We start from the raw sequence: 14,936 nt of genomic DNA, 5'->3' as shown, positions 1-14,936 counted from the left end.
CAGCAGGAAAAAAAGGGTCCAGAATTATAAAAATAACTAAATGCAGCAGAAATGTTAAGATAAGCACAACCTCCATTCTGCATTGGGATCTATTAACACAGCCCTTTTGGACAGTGCAACTGCATTAACCCCAGGAGACCTGAATGCACATGAACATCAGCCTTCACAAAGGCACACTCTGACAAAAGAGGGAAGTGAGAAGTGTATCTCCTTCTTTACTTCATGAATGGAGGTGCCAAAAGATGACTGTATGACTTCATTCAGTAGCTGGCAAGTGAACTGTTGATGTTGTTTGCCTGCTCTCAGATATTTTTATTTTTTTTTAACCTGGCATTTGAGAAGGGCCTCAGAGTCATCTTGTTTCAGAGATGCCGACTCTAACTCTATATTTAGCCACACTGAGAGTATATCTTCTATCCATTGTGCATAAACAGTGTCAATATACAAGACAGAGGAATGGTACAGGAAAGGAAATAGTTTCCTTAAGTTGACTCTTCTGTGGTTGTCCAAAAATATCTGTGGTGGGGCTGGAACCTGGCCTTGGATTTCCTGAGTCATAAAGCAGCATTTTAATTACAAGGTTGTTCTTCTTCCTTTATGATGGTGAGCCAGTCTAAGGCATAATATCTCTGCTTAATCCACCATGTGGGGCCTTTGCTGCATGTACTGCCTGGATGTTGCCATATGCTAGAAGCTGCGTGAACACTGTAGCTGGAACACCTAGAAAAGTATCTGACAACCCCAGGTGTGCAGGCAAGAGCAGCAACCTTATGTAGGTGTCACAGGCTAGTTACTTCTGCAAGCAGCTATATGGAGGAAAAAGGACAGACCCAGCTCTAGCTGATCCTGTCCTCATTGTGAGCTACCCCTGTGAGGCATTAACAGGAAGCAGGAGCTGATCTTGTGAAAGGCTTCTCACTTCTTCTGCCTTTTGCAGGTGATGTGGGGACAGGCCTCCATGGTGTTTTCAATGTCCCTCTGCAGAGGGAAGCATTTTGCTAATGCTGCCTTACAATCTAAAACAGGGGACAAGTATGTGACTAGCAGGTCATACAGAATAGTAGTGTAAATTGTTTTAAGTGGTTCCTTGATGGAGAGAAAACCAAAACAGTTAAGCAATCAACTACATTTAGTAGGAGAACAAATCGGTAGCACTCCTACAGCTGTGTGTATCTGGTACATGGGTCTTTTATTCCTGATCAATACCTTGATGGCAGAGAGTAGCAGATGTGCATAGAATCATAGCCAAAGGGTTTTCAGTAGAAACAAAAATATTTTTGAAGTCATGAAAATAAGGTAGGAAAGCCTACATTAGGCTTGTTGCAGTACTTGATGGAAGTCTGCAGTGTTGTCATTCTACTGTGAAAGTCAGTGCTGTTTTCAGACATGCAATAACCTACTACCAACCTTACAGTTACTTTAATAAAATTGGAGCTTTTCCTAACACTATTTATTTATTTATTTTAGGGTAGGGAACTAGCACATTCTTCAAAGCAAGACTGTCATCAAAAAGAAATTCAGTCTACCTTATGAATTGAATTTGATGTCTGAAAAGGAGCCTAGCTTCCCTACCCAGTTAATAGGAAGAGGAAGGCACTTGGGTGACTTGAAGTGGCTGCGTTAAAGAATCTTGGGTTTTCCACTGGAAATGTTACAAGGTTTGAATACCTCTTATTCTATTTCTTTTTAGGCTCTGGTACTTGAAAGTCTCTTAGGCAGATTCTTAGAAGTCATCAGTGACATTTTAGGCTTTTATTTGGAAAGCAAAATAAGACTCCACTCTGAGAAAGGTATGAGATACCACTACCTGAAAATCTCTTAACAAGGGAATTGTTCCAAATCTTTGCACACATAAAAAAACCAACAAACCCAAAACCCCAAACAAACAAACAAAAGAAACACACAACCAAAAAAACCCAAACCAAAACTGGTTAGCTCTTCCCTGAAAATTGTTTTCCTTAATGTGAGATATCCTGCTGCTTTGTTTTTTGTCATGTACACTCAACCTGTCATTTATTAGGCATCCACTTCCATGCAATCAAATGAAGATTATCCACAACATCCCATAAATGAGACTGAACCATAGACAACAGATCCTTTCTGTGCTGATCAGCAAGTATTCAAAGCGAAGGTGTCAGTGATACTCTCCCAACACAAGAGAAAAATCTGGGCTTGCAGCTGTTTTAGTGTTGTTGCAGTTCTCCCTCTAGTATTGCAGTGTGATAATGAATGCAGAGGCTATACTGCCACATGCATAGTCAGGAATAAAAGAAAGGAGGTAAGGCTTATTTTTCTACAGGCACCAGCATATCTTCCTATCAAAGACTGACTATGTTTGACAGTAGTAATTAGGCAGTTCAATAACAGACACAAGTAAAAGACAATTTTTTTACAAGAATGTTTTGGTTGTGCTTTGGGCAATGTATATTGTTGTCAAACATTGCTAAAATCCTAATTTACTTCCTGCAGAAGAAACAGACTGAGATAACAGAATTGTTGTGGCAAGTGGTACAACTGAGGGCAAAAAAGTAAGCAGAGTTCACCTGATTGTAATGTAGGCATATTAGAGCTTATGCACTTTTCATAAGTACTAAAGAGGTTGTTCACCCCTGTTTTTTTATTTAAAACTGTCCATGGCTTCCCAGTTCTAGGATAGCTGTAGTTCTAAATGTGTTTCCTACTGTCCTTTTTGTTTGTTCTTTGTTTTTTTTTAGCAATCCTAATCTCTTCTGCCTGTCTTTTGCAGTTCCCCCTTACAGGGACTTGTTCTCACTACCCCCCATGCCCTGTTTCATCTGTGGTAGAGTGAAGCAGTTGTCTATCTGAAGCAGTTTTCCATTCATCAGCTGCTGTTTGCTTCTTACTCTCTGCTAGAGGCTCAGTGATCACTGTATTTTTCTTTACTTCTTGACAGAATCATATGCTGATTTCCCACTCTGAAGTTAGGTGAAAACAATCACTTTGTGGGACAAAAGGTACTAGACCTAGGGAGAACAGAATAGCAAACTTTGTGTTTGATTGTCAAGGGCTTTCTTATTTCTCATAGACTCTCATGGTCATTTACCACTGTGAATAGGATGCAGAGTGCTTCCAAATCAGAAATGCCTGCAATACTCAGTTTATTGTGGGCAAGTGAACTCCATTTGTGCAACTACACTCCAACAGGGGCAATCAACTGGAAAATAGAGGGATGCCCATTAAGAGTCATTTCATTAGGAATGTGCTATTAAAAGAACTGTGGATTAGTAGGTCATGTCTCTTTTTTGATGAAAGAGTCTATTATTTTTTTGATTGTGATAGTAACTGGCTATGCTAAAATGCTACAGCTATAGCTTTTTTTTAAAGCCTCTTAATGTTACCCCTGTTAAGTTTGGAGCTTAAGAAGCTCTAGCAAAAGATAGGAGACCTAATGTAGATCTGATGGCCTCCCTTCTCAGACATCTGGATCCTACTTGGGATCCTATTAAGAGTCTGGGATATCTTCTCAAGCAGGGCTTGATTGATGGCAGAGGATGGAATACCTGTGAGCAGTTTTCCTGGACTGTCCTCACGGCTAGCAGTAAAAAAAGCTGCAGCTGTGAGTAGGACTGAGCCATTTCTGAGTGACTTCAGAGTTAGTATTCATCAGAATGACTATTAAACTGGGAATAAGGCATGCTTGCAGTTCATCCAGGGTGAATAAATACACCACCATGATGGCAGGGATGTTCTAGCGGTCTGACCAGTGGGACATTTTTGTCCAGGCAGGATGATATTCAGTCATCACACAACTGCCTGCCAGAAACAGCTACATCCTGCCTGTGACTTCAGGTGAGGCAATAAACTTTACCTCTTCAGTGTGTATTTCCAGCCATAATGACTCATTACTTAACTGAGGTTTTGTGAACAGTGAGTGATGTTTCTGAAACTCTTGAAGTTTCTTGAATAGGAAACATGCATACTTGTTTTTCAAATCACTAATCTGAGACATGGCTTTCTTCTTTGAAAAGAGCTTTTCAATATGTTTTTGCTAGTAATTTTATGTTTCTCAGAATATGAAAACGTATAAAAGGATAAAGTTACTTGTGACTGAATAGCTTCTGAAGTATTTAATACTGCCACTTATGTCACTAGTTATTTGAAAAACCTTAATGAGTTGTTTAATAAAGAATATTTAGGAAATTTTAATCAGATGTGGTTGTTTTTTTTTGCTCACTTGTTTCACACAGCTCTGCATATAAACACTGCAAATATCAAATATTATACATGTATATAACTATCACCTTAGCTTGTATTATTAAAGCATATACTTCTGTCCATTTAAAAGAATAGGAAAGTTCCTTTCAGTGCTATGTGATCAGGTTGCTTATTAGGAGTAAAAAAACATCTGCATCATATGCAGCAAACTGGGGATTAGAAACTTCTAGGACAACTCTACTTTTATGTTTTAGACAATTGAAAGAGCTAAGCCTAAAAATACAAAACGTGTGATGCAAGTGGTTGTTCTCTGTCCAGGATTCAGTGGAATGTTACTCTGTGCAAACTACTGAAGACAGCAAAATTGGCCTTCTTTGCTCAGTGGAGTTTTGGTTTTGATTCTGAATTAATTCCATAGAGTTGCCAGGATTGATAGCCAAGATCAAAAACACTGAATAAGTGGTTTGGGAGGAGTAGAATTAAAAGAAACTACTTCTGCATAATTTGTGCTTTCATGACTGAAAACAGATGCCTCTGTTTAAAAAACCAAAGATACTAATCTGGACAACAGAGACTTCTTATTTCAGAAAATCCTTTTCATCTAAAACATAGTCCCCATAGCATTTAATGCTAAAGAAAAGTATGTCCAGTAAGGAATTAAACTTGACCAACTGAGGTGTTAGTACAAACTCTTGACACTGATCTTTACATCAGAGGGGGGTATATCTCCTTTCTTCTATTACTGGAAAGACACTCTATAAGTCTTAAGTATTTTCCTTAGCCAAACTTAAACTTCTGGTGCTCTTATAGAAAGCAATAAATAGAAACAACCAGCTTTGATCTTATCAAAACTGATGAGGACTTTGTGTAATTAGAGCCAGTGCATTACTCTGATTTATTTTTTTCAATGTTTCTTAGTCCTACTACTGCCTCTTTCAATTGTTGTCCTTCTTTTTATTGGGAAAAATTTCTGTTAGCCTGATTTTGGTGACTACAGCTGAAGACACTGAAGCTTAAATACTATCTGAAGTGACCAAATGTTTACGGACTGCATCTAAAGGCTTTTGCAACAAAGGATGCATTTAATTAAATCTCTGTCATTCCTAAAATTTGCTTTTATTTGAACTCATAATATGTTCCACGCCAGTGTCTTAAATATTGCATGCACTTTTGGTGCATTGTGACTATCACCAGCTTAGGCTGCTTCCTTCTGGAGAGATAAAAGCCTCCTTCCTGTCAAGGTCATTTAGCTTTGATCCTAAATTCCTCCCACTTTCTGCTTTCCTGTTTCTTACCTCTAATTATGGGTAAACTGATGTAAGCTGAAAATTACCAAATTGCCCTTAAGGCAAACATAAGTGTTTATTCACCTGTCTAAGGTACCTGCATAATCTCAATTACCAAGGAGATCGATCACTTAATAATCTTTATTGTATTTGTCCTCAGAGTCATTTTGTGAGAATTGCAAATTCCATGTTCATTCCTGAACATGGAGGCAGAGTGAATTTAGAGACCAGACCTTCAAAAGCATTTTTGAAACCTAACTCTCTCTGCAGTCAGGTCAATGGCATTTAAGCCTCTTCTCCTGTGACCTTTTAGCACAAATGCAAAATCAGGAGATAGTATGAGCCCTGAAAAATCTGAGAACTCATTAAAAACTGAACATGGATAAACTAATAAATAAATATACTTGTTTACTTCTAATTACTCTGCTAGATTTAATGTATTTCTACTCAAGTCTTGACAACTTTATTTTAAATTATATTTTTCTTAAATAAGACATTTACAGTTTTATGCTATTTCTCACCTGCTGGATGAAGGCAGTTTCAAAACAACATGAACATTACACCAGCTGTTTATTAGCTCCACCTACATGTTATCTGTTTAATTAATTGTCTTGTAATGAAATGTTGTTTTCTTCAGTTACATAACCAATCCATAATTTATCTGTTTTAAACCAGAAATTAGATTCTCTCTCCTATTTAAAGCCCTTGCAACCTAGCAACAATGCAGGTGTTAGGTACATGCAGGTAGTGAGAGAGGAAGACTGCCCTGGAGTTATAGTACTCTGCTCCCTCCCCTATACTACCTGTACTAGTAATGGCTATAGTAATGTTGCTGTTGCCAGTGGGAACTGACCTTTGATTTCAGCACTGAAGGGCTAAAGCATTTCCTTGAGGTTAGTATCCAGAATAGGATGGATTCTTAAAACCACAAGCTACCATTCCTTGAAATGAAAGTGTGACTTCATGAGATGTGAATAGAGCTGAGAGACTTCAGCTATAAAGCAAACCCTAGATTTTTTTGGGAATTATATCTAACACTTTGGCTGCAGTCCATTTGACTGTAATTGGAACAAGATCAGGGAAGTGCAGTTTTACTGACAAAAGTGTTGATCTAAGTGGTGTGTGCGGTTGTTTGGAGGTGAGTATGCATCAGCAGTACCAGTGTGAACACAGCTTTTGTAGCCCTGTGCTTTTGGAATTAAGGTATTGTTGCTAATGACAAATTGGAGATTTTGTTTTACCTTAACACAGGCTGCTTCAGACCTTGCCTAGTCCCAGGCTTGTGTTAGTTTTTTTTAGCTGAACCAGCAATTGCCCAACAAGTGACTAATGTCCAGCTTATTTTATGTATTATCTTAACTCCGTGAAATTGCATGGGTTTGATGCCATATATGTTGTGCCAACAAATCCTAAATGAATATTCTGTAACTAAAGATGGGCACCAATTAGAAAAGCAATAACAACAGAGAATGTGAAAAGCCCAAGCATATCCAGGACCAAGAATGAAGAAACTCTGACCATCCACAGCATACTCCTCCTAGTGAGGACATGAGGACACTCATTACTCGTTCTTGATACCTTAAGTAAGGTGAGCATAACATGACAAAAAGAGGTAGATACCAGGAAGTCAATGACTACCAAATTGGATTGTACTATTAATGGGAATCGGCAATAATTAGATAATATGAACTATAAAAGTTAGCATCATTGTAACTGAACTTGAAATAACTTTTTGAAACATTAATTAGACTAACAATAAACTCTAATTGTTGACTCTACACTTAAGGTATGTTCCCTTATGCCCGTAATGAGATTTTGACTGTAACATTCTTTGTCAGATGGGCAATTTTTATGCAGCAGAAGTGTGGAAAAAGAGAAAATAATGAGAAGTAGCAGCAAGGAGAAAGAGAAGGAGAAGGAGAAAGAGGCTCCTGGCTTGGCAGCACTTCAGAGCTGGGATGCAGCTGGTTATCCAGCTGTGAGCCTGGGATGCAGACAGACAAGGAAGACTCAGGGCACACGCCCCAAGATGTACCTTTTCACTGCATTTGTATTAAGACCACACCAGTGGCACTCTGACATATCAACTGGCATTGCAGGGGTCAGGTATTTTCTTAGGCTTCAGCCTGACGGAGAATATGAATGGGGGTCACTCCTCTGTGCTGTCCACAGAGTGCAGTGTCAAAGGTAGGGGACTGCATGCAGAACTGAGGGCTGCAACTGCCCTGTCGGTGACAGCATTAATTTTGCTCTTGAGGCAGCCCACTGTTCTCAGCAATTTTTGCACCATGAGAACAAGCTGTGTGCCAAAACAGACAGCATCAGTTCATTAGTCGAGGCTGACTGAAATTCGGAGCCGCATCTCAGATGTACAGCCCATCATTTGGAGGCCTGAGGGAAGAGTGGATGAGGGTGACTAAGCAACCAGGCTTTATGGCATGCTCTGGAGCCAGAACTGGTCCCTGACAAAGCCTAGGTAGTCTTGGGGAGCTTTGTAGTCACTACATCAGCCTGTGCTTTGCTGCTTAGTCTCTACCTCCCCAAATCTCTGCATCTAGAAACTGCAGCCCAAGACTATCCTGGACATGTTTCCTGTGCTGACATACACATGAGCAGAGTTGCCTGGAGTTCAGTCCTCGGCAAATGATGAAGCCTGTTGGAACATGGTCTCCCTGGTGGTGTCTGGGGCTTTGAAGGCTCCTTTAATGGCTTCTAAAACAGGCCCTTTAGTAAAGAGGGAATCTGGAAGAGTGATGGATAGCTCCCTATTCATGTCCAATTGCATCGTATATGTGACACACGAGTTGGTTTTCTCAGTCATAAAAAAGTAAAAACCAACATGCCTCACTGCTTTTGAAATCTAAAAAGGGAAAGGAAGCATTTCACTCCAGTGGAATTGCATACCCATTGAACTGACATGGTGAGGAAAGGGCTGGGATGCGGTTCCTGAGGGGGCTTCCACTTAAAAGCACCTGAGCCCTACCTCCTGAATAAGCATATGAAGGAAAATTACTTGTCTTCAAGAAAAAAAATAGCAATGTCTGGCCTGCCTTGCCATTCCTTCTCAAATGGGGGACTGATGTGGAGGGGGTGGTACAATACATAATTCCTGCCTAAACTCTGCATATTGAGTTAAGCCTAACATTTGGATTTATTAATAGTATAACTTCCCTCCTCCATTCCCCCAGGATAAAAATTCTGTTTTTACCAGGAGCTGCATTTTAATGCATGCTTACAGGCAGGTAAGGTTTGCAGAAGGTGACTCCCTACAGAAAATGTGTGGCCTCTTAATGTCAATTTGTTGCTGCATTACTTTCAGGACCCTCATAGTTATCTGGATGAAGGCTTGCTGTAAATTAGTAACAAAATATTGCTTCCTAGAAAGTGCATGCTACCGTGAAACATGAGGCAAAAAGAATCCCCATCTCATTTAAAATTAGCAAAGTTGTTACAAAATGGAGAGATTTCCCTTTGTCTTCTCAAGTAATTTACAAGGGTTATCTTTTTTATTACAGCTGTTTCATGAGTGGGATGGGAAGAGACAGATAATTGATGAGTGTGCTTTTTCTGACATAGGGGGACGTAAGCATAGCTTGTGGCTGTGGGAGAAAGGAAGATTAATTGTCAGTTGGTCTATTGTGCCAAACTTTGACAAACTTCTACAGTGTAGATTTTACACTTGTTAAATGTCTGTTTTTTTCTTTCCCTTGGATATATATTCATAATTCCAGGTGTAGCAGCAATGCTATTGAAATACAAAACTGCAGGAAGAAAATGAGACGTAGAATGGGTCGCCATTTCTGAACATTTCAAAGCCTGGAAGGGATGGGAAAGGACTGGCAGACAACTTTGGCTTGGACAAACAGAATTTCCCCTTGGCTTTAAAAAAGAGTGAGTGCTGCCATCACATCTCTTTCAGCCATTGAGAGGATAGTACCCCATGAGTATCTAGCTCTATTCTTCATAATTTTGGCTGAGTAACATCAGCCTTGTGACTGTGGGTCCCCTTCTGCCTTTTGCCTGCAGCTGCAGTTGTTTTAGTCCTTTTTTTTTTTTTTTTTTTTTTTTTTTTTTTTTCCCCCTGAATTGCTTCTAATTGCATGTAAGGCTGTTGTATCCTACTCTATTTTCATCCTTGCAGCAGAGGGGAGCAGAAGAACAAAATCTATAAATTCTATTTTAGGCAAGGAAAAAGGCTCTGACCAATTTTTTAAAACTTTTTTTTTTCTTACTTGTTATTTATAGGCTTGATCTCCAACCTCATGCCCCAGCTCACCTCTGTAGCAAACCACATTAAGTCTTAATGAGAAAATCCTTAGGGTGAGATCATAACAAATAAATAGCTGTTTACCCATGAGTCCTTTCTGTTGTTTCTCTTTTGTGTGTGTGTGTTGTAGTATTTCTGTGGTTTGATAGGATCAAAGTAGTCTGGCTTTTGTATTCCCATAGCTGGGCTATATGAACATTTTTCAAATTCAGCCTTCCACCCAGGACATGTACTAGCTCTCAAGGAGGCATAAAGGAAACATCCCAATACAATGACTGCTGCAGATGTGTTCAATAAAAGAAGAGCTGTAACTACACAAATTACCTTTGCTAAACTGCAGGATGCTGCAGAACTGGAATGAGTTTCTCCCTGCCACACTTTTCATTCTTTCTGCTAGTTGTAAATAAATACAAATTAAGATGAAATCCCTGAAAGATGTTATAGGCCTATACAAATTTCTTACAAGAGAATTGGGCTGCTAATGCAACTTAGTTTTTACACTGAAGAAAGTTTTAGGAAGAAGAGGGATGTTACCTCTTTAGAAGCCTGCAAGAGTAGGGCAGGAATGTGAGACGTTCAGCTCAGCCAACTGGCAATTTCATTGCAACTCTTGCAATAATTGATATTTTAATTAAAGCACCAGCTCCTGGAGGTGGATGATTGTCAGAGCATCTCCATTTTTATTTAGGAAAGAATGAAAAACTAGAAAGTCTGATGTTTGCCAAGTATTATTTGGAAATATAACCTGTGTCCTAGCCACCCAGGAGCTGGAATGCAGTGAAAGCCAATCTGCACTTACAACGTGTTTTCATTGTTTGAGACAAAATACCTCCTGAGTGGAAAGCCAAACGAATACACATCGGGGCCAGGACTCAGACTTTCAAATGTGGCATGGTTAATTCTGGATGTTTAAATTCAAGATCTGAAACGTGCTGAGGTTGAGAACAGCAGATGGAAAGGGCTGCAGCAGCCTATCATGGGGAGGAGAGTGCAGTGGGGTGCAAAATACCTGTTGGGACCAGGAGGAAGAGAATAATCATAGCAAACTCTGTCTGCTAGCTGCATCCCCAGGAGCAGAAAAAGCACACTGTCTGCCAGGGAATGAAAAGCTAACAGAGAAAAATTGCTGCATTACCTTCTACTGAGGAAAACAGTTTCTTACAGAGATTGATTTACTTCATCTTTTGGCTCCAAAATGCCAATAAACAGTGTATTCAAAACTGGGCTCTGGTTTCAGTCCATAGACAGCCCAGACTCTCTCCAGACCTCTATACCTGGCTGAGGCTCAGCCCAGTTTTTTCACCAGTGGCATCTTCAGCTCTGCAGTTTTTTAAGAAATGCACCTGCTTTTCCTTCTCTGGCAGAGGCACAGAGAGGGAACTAGTCGTATTTTGGCTTTGTATGTGTAAAAGCAGGATTTTAAACTGTTCTTCCATACTTACAGGTCTGTTTTATTTCTCCTAGCAACTACTTTGTAGAGTCCCTCCTGCTGCAGAAACCTGGGAAAATGAGACCAGGAGTTTACCTACATGAGACATATGTGCTGTCATAGTTTTTTTTGCCATTTGAGAATCTGCTATGAACAATCAATTTCAAAATGCTATAAGAAGAGGCAACATGAAAGAAATTCAAAACCCTTAGTGGAGGGTTGTCTTTAAAAATAACAACATTTTGGCTTCAGGCCAATCATGCTGAGAACAAATGGAAGAAAAATTCTCTTAAAATATTTAACATTGCACAGTGGATTATCCTGGATTACAAATAATCAAACATGTCTGTTTATTTTAAAAAACACATCTGTGCCAAGTGCAGTTCTGTAGCTTTCATGTTTGTTTGTTGCTACTCAATAATATTTTTATAAAAGCCTCTTACTACCCAGAAAATAATATTTCTTTATTGGTTTTTGCCTTTTTCTTATTTTTACTTAAATACAGAGGATTTCTTGCATGGATTTTGGAAGACTAAGGGGGAATCCAATTTCAGTCAACAAATGGTATTTTTTTCTTCCCTCCCTATCTTATGAAACATGTCATGTTATGCATATAAGGGTGGCCACACAGTGACTTATTTTGTTGCATCAAATCATTGGCGTGAATTTAACCAGTTTTACATATAATCTGCTCTAGCATTACATGACAGCATAGGTAATTTGATGCCTTTTTTCTCCCAAACATGGATGATAACAGACTCTGCTTCCATAATTGGCAGAGTTTTGGGAACAAGCTTTATTAATTTGTCCTCTCTTAAAAGGACAAGTACATCAATAAGGGAAAAAAAAAAAAAAAGGAGAAAGGAGTAAGAGTGGTTATTATATGGGATTTTTAATGGATTAGTGACATTTGAGGGACAAAGTGGGTTGAGAACTGTGAAAGAACTTTAAAATTATGAAAGAGATATTTGTCCAACCACTGAAATAAAACAGTCAATAGGATAAAATTCTGCTGTCTTATCTCTTAGACAGAGAACTTGGGCGCTGAAGTACAGTATTTAGAGCCTTTGAACCTTTTCTTAGCTGCCAGCTGACCCTGGCTCTGCCAGAATTCCCCAGGCACTCATGCTTCTGCCATCAAAGCCCTCCAGGTGCGTGCACTTCTGCTATTGAGAAAGGGCAAAATTATGGAAATCTGATGCAGGCAGGCAATGTGTCAGCTAACACTTGGCACAATTCACAAGCTAGACCCTCTTTTTCCTATTTTCCCTCAGGAGACTCAACTAGGACATCAAAATGTGTCCACCAAATTGAAACAGCACTCACACCCATTTCCTACTCCCAGGCACTGTGCTCTGGTGGGACTGTCTGAGCTGGATCCTTTTCAATTTGTTGTGCCAACGCTGTGTAACTTACTCTAATATTCATAGCAACCAGACCATCTATCTGACTGCCCTAACCCTCACATCTAAGCATCCTCTCTAACCTTTCTTTGGCCCAGTAGCAAAGGGAAAGTTTTGACTCAAGTTCTTTCTCCTGTCTGTTTTCCTCTTCCTTGCTCCTGCTTAAGTGGATAGAGTATAACCTGCACCGCAGCTCTACTTTACACAACCAAATGGGCTCAGATAGGGGAGCAAGGTCTTGTCCACAGGTTCTCTCTCAGCTACAGCTGTGTTGATTTAACAGCCATTTTGTCACCAGACGCTCATCTGTACAACCTGCCAGGAGAGGAGGTTGTTAGCTGTACAACATCTTAACCCATTTCAGTCAAAATAAGCTCATTGCAGCTTGCAGATCTCTAGGAAACCTATACAGTCTTTACACAAAGGAGGTGAGGAGAGCTGTCAGGAGCAGGTGTCCGTGAACAGCCCGGGGAAGGTAACCTGCAAATGGAGGAGTGGTGTCTCCTTCACCAGCATAGTGCACCCAGAAGAGCATGTAGGAACAAGATTTCAGCCACATCATAACATGGGGGCTGATGCAGCTTCTATGCAGAACATAGAAAGAGAGTGAATTGTGTCTGGACCCCTGTGCTTGCTTGTATTTCCAGGTCTGTGCTGCAAGATGGCAATTTAGCTATTAAGGTCTAATAACAAAAGGGAAAGCTCAATTGTAAAAGATGAAATGTTGCATTAGAGGTTAATAGAATGGTCTGATAAAAAAAATCAGATGTATTTCATCTCCCTGTTACCAAATTACTGGTTTGTCAGTTTGTTTCCCCTCTTCCCTACTCTCCTTTTATGTGTTTTTTGTTTGTTTGTTTGTTTTTGCTGTTGGGTTTTTTGTGTGTGTGTAATGCAGTTGCTTTATGCATTATCTGTCTTCTCTTTGAAGAAAACAAACTTAGCTACATTGCTTTAACTAAAATACCTCCTGTTCTGTTATCCCTCACACCACATCTCTCGCTTCAGTCATGCAGAAATGGATGAAATGGGAATCAGACTTGGGGGATTTACTTACTTGCAGTGCCAAAAGGCATCGAGAGCCCTAGGGATTCAGCACCCTCTTTTAGTTGTATGATGTTGACACCAGGGAAATTTGAGATTAATGTGTCTGATAGATCAGACCTCGTACATCATGTCCATAAAAATCCCCACTGTTTCCAGTTCCACCGAATACTGTACACTTAGGCACTTCTGCCACAGTTGAAAAGCACTTTATAGGCACTGAGTGGAGCCTTGCAACACATCTTTATACTAAGTGCTATCTTTATTTAAAAGATTGAAGGGGGAAGGAGAAGAGGGAAAGGATGCCAAGAGGGATTAGTGCCAAGAGAGATTTACAGAAATACTTGCGCAAGTTAACTTAATGGGAATTGGGCACCCAGCTGACTTCTGTGCATCCCAGGAAGGCATCTAACTCCCACTGAGGTGCTCTCTTGGGAACTTCTGCAAGACTCTTGAAATAACATTAAATCTTTACAAATCTCATACAGAACAGTGTACCAAGCCTGAGTCAACTGTGATTAGGTCTGACCATTTCTACTTTTCATTGAAGTAAATGGGATTTGGGGCTATACGGGAGGTCAGCCTGTATGCTCTACAGCTCTAAGGGGAAGACAACAAGCTTGAATAATCCAGGAACCTGCCAAACTAGTATATTAGCTGGCCAAGTGTTCTCAGACCAGAGAGGCTTCATGTGCTCTGACTGTGCTTCCAGGATCAGTATTTCCCTGGTACTGAGGATGGCCCTGAGTAGCCTCCCAAAAGCCTAACTCTGCCGTGATGACTTGCACATGCCACTCTGGAATGGAGCAGGAAATAAAATCTAGCTCATTTTACAGCAGCTATGGAGAGGGTGCTTTTTCTGAGTGTACTTAAGTGGCAGGGTAGGGAAGAAGCTGAGGTAGTAAAGACTACAATGAAGCAACCTGTTCTCCCTGAAGTACTGAGATATCTGTTGGCTCTTTTGTGGCAGAGAGCTCAGAAATGCTCAATATTTGCAATGTTAAGCTTTTTTTCTACCTCTGATCTCTGTGATTACACAAAACCTCTACAAGCCTTTTAGAGTATATGCTTTAAAATCTCATTGCCTTTTAAAAAGTCAAACAAATCCCTCCTCCCAAAATCTCAGGAAGACAACTAACAAATCCGTGCTTACAGGCAGAAAGTACAGAAATTTAAAAAAGTACAGAAATTCAGAAAGTACACAAATAACACAAAATAAGGTAGGAATTCAATAATATGTAGGGTACTTCACTCCCTGAACACAACTATAAGGCCATTTTGCTATGGATGAGACATTGACAAAGCTTTTGGAACCTCTTCATACATTTTAC

Source organism: Chaetura pelagica, unplaced genomic scaffold (genome assembly GCF_000747805.2).
Source record: "Chaetura pelagica isolate M959 unplaced genomic scaffold, ChaPel_1.0 scaffold104, whole genome shotgun sequence".
Taxonomy (NCBI): Eukaryota; Metazoa; Chordata; class Aves; order Apodiformes; family Apodidae; genus Chaetura; species Chaetura pelagica.
Note: the sequence above shows the minus strand (reverse complement) of the source record.